Below are 3162 nucleotides of genomic sequence, written 5' to 3' on the forward strand. Positions count from 1 at the left end.
ATAGTTAGAAAATATGGCCTTGGTGATAAAAATGATGCCAAAGACTGCATGATAGATTTTTACAAGACCAATGACTTATTCATTGCAAATACCTTTTTTTCAACAACCTAAACAGTGACTGTACACATGGACCTCTCTGAATGGAATACACAAGAATCAAATTGACTACATCTGTGGAAAGAGATGATGGGGAAGATCAGTATCAGAACAAGGCTAGAGGCTGACTGCAGATTGACTACATCTGTGGAAAGAGGTGATGAAAAAGCTCAATATCTTCAGCCAAAACAAATCCAGGAGCAGACTGTGGAACAGACCATCAATTGCTGATATACAAGTTCAAGTTGAAGCTGAAGAAAATTAAAACAAGTTCATGAGAGCCAGAATATTATGTGGAGTATATCCCACTTGAATTTAGAGACCATCTCAAGAATATATTTGACACATTGAACACTAATGATCGTAGACCAGATGATTTGTGGAATAACATCAAGGACATCATACATGAAGAAAGCAAAAGTTTGTTTAAAAGACAAGAAAGAAAGAAAACGCCAAAATAAATGTCAGAAGAAACTGAAATTTGCCAATGAACATACTGTAGCTAAAGTGAGTGGAGGAAATGATAAAGTAAAAGAGCTGAACATGACATTTCAAAGGGTGACTCGAGGAGACAAAGTAAGATGTTATAATGAAATGTACAAAGACCTGGAGTTAGAAAACCAAAAGGGTTTTCTCAAGTGGAAAAAACTGAAGAAAAAAATTAAAGCCTTGACTTGTAATATTGAAGGAGTCTATAGGCAAAATATTGATCAACACAGGATGTATCAAGAGAAGATGGAAGGAATACACAGTCACTGTACCAAAAAGAATTGGTTGACATTCAACCATTTCAGGAAGTAGTATATGATCAAGAACTGATGGTATTAAAGGATGATATCTAAGCTGCACTGGAGGCAATGGCAAAAAACAAGGCTTCAGGAATTGACAGAATACCAATTGAGATGTTTCAACAAACATGCAATGCTAGAAGCTCTCACTCATTTATGCCAAGAAATATGGAAGATAGCTACCTGACCAACCTAATGGAAGATGCCCATATTTGTGCCCATCCCAAAGAAAAGTTATCCAAAAGAATGTGTAATTATATATAAAAAAACATATAATTAGTATCACAGACAAGTAAAATTTTGCTGAAGATAAATTCAAAAGTGGTTGCAGCAGTACATGGACAGGCAACTGCCAGAATTCAAACTGGATTCAGATGAAGACATGGATATCATTGCTTATGTCATATGGATCTCTTTTTTTTTTTTTTTGTCATATGGATCTTGTCTGTAAGCAAAGAACACCAGAAAGATGTTTACCTGTGTTTTATTGGCTATGCAAAGGCGTTTGACGTGTGATCAGAACAAATTATGAGTAATGTTGCAAATAACAGGTATTCCACAACACTTCAAGAGAACCAAGAGGCAATTGTTTGAACAGAACAAGTGAATACTGCATGGTTTAAAATCAGGAAAGGTGTGTATCAGGGTTGTATTCATTCACCATACTTGTTCAATCTTTATGCTAGGTAATTAATCTGAGAAACTGGACTATATAAAGAACACAGCGTTAGGATTGAGGAAGACTCATGAACAACCTGCAATATGCAGATGACACAACCTTGCTTGTAGAAAGCAAAGAGGACTTGAAACACTCACTGATGAAGATCAAAGACTATAGCCTTCAGTGTGGATTACACCTCAACATAAAGAAAGCAAAAATATTCACAACTGGATCAATAAGCAACATCATGATAAATATACAAAAGATTGAAGTTGTCAATGATTTCATTTTACTTGGATCCATAATCAGTGCCCATGGAAATAGCAGTCAAGAAATAAAACACCATATTGCATTGGGAAAATCTGCTGAAAAATTCAGTGATAGGACCTCAAACAAACAAAACCAAACCAGTTGCTATGGAGGCAACATTAACTCATGGTGACCTCATCAGTGTCAGAGTAGAACTGTGCTCCATGGAATTTTCAATGGCTGAATTTTCAGAAATAGATCTCCAAGCTTGTCTTCCAAGGTGCTTCTGGGTAGTCTAGTACTGCCAACCTTTATGTTAGCATCCTAGCATGCTAACCATTGCACCACCTAGGGACTCCTATAGGACTCCACTGACCTCAAAATCAGAAAAATGTATGTAAAAGAACAATAATTATACTTGACATTTTTCAATAATTATTTTATGTTAGATATTTCACAGGAATTACCTAATTTACTTCTACCACTGAGCCTGTAAGATAGGTTCTATTTCCTTTTTGGTATGAGAAAACTGAGGCTCAGAGAGATTAACTTGTTAGAGATCACATAGCTGGTAAAAATAGTAGAACAAAGATGTTAGCTTGGATTTACATGGCATTAAGATGCCTATTTTGGCTACTGGGCACCACAACCTAACTCTAAGCACATATATAGCACTTATGATGGTGGCGCAATGCCTAAGGCATTCAACTACTAGCTAGAAGGCTGGCGGTTCAAACTCACCAGCCACTCCTCGGAAGGAAGGTTGGGCAATCTACTTCCATAGTGATACCTCCTCAGAAACCCAAGGAGGGGGTCATTTTGAGTCGGTACCAACTCGATGGCAGTGAGTGAGTGATGGTATCAAAGAGCCCTGATGGTGCAACGGTTAAGCACTTGGCTGTAATTGTAAGGATTGGTGGTAGTTTGAACCCAGCCAGCAGTTCCATGTGAGAAATACATGGTGATTTGCTCCTGTAAAGATTACAGCCTAGGAAACCCTATGGGACCATTCTATTCTGTCATATAGAGTAGCTATAAGATGGAATTGACTCAACAACACACAGCAACAACAATTATGGTGCCAGGAACTGTTCTACGTACTTTTATATGTAACAACTCATTTATTCCACACAACACTGTTAGATATGTATCATCATCACCATCATCATTATTATTTTCATCATTCCCATTCTGCAGATGAGGAAACTGGGACACATACAGGCTACATAACTTGAAGAAGGTCATATGTGTAAAGGGCAGAGCAAGTATTGGACCTTGTTGTTGTTGCTGTTATGTGCCATCGAGTCAGACCCGACTCATAGCGACCCCTCCTTGGGTTTCCGAGGCAGTATCACTACGGAAGTAGAT

This window comes from Orycteropus afer, unplaced genomic scaffold (assembly GCF_000298275.1).
Source record: "Orycteropus afer afer isolate SDZICR_OR568_19922 unplaced genomic scaffold, OryAfe1.0 scaffold00352, whole genome shotgun sequence".
NCBI lineage: Eukaryota > Metazoa > Chordata > Mammalia > Tubulidentata > Orycteropodidae > Orycteropus > Orycteropus afer.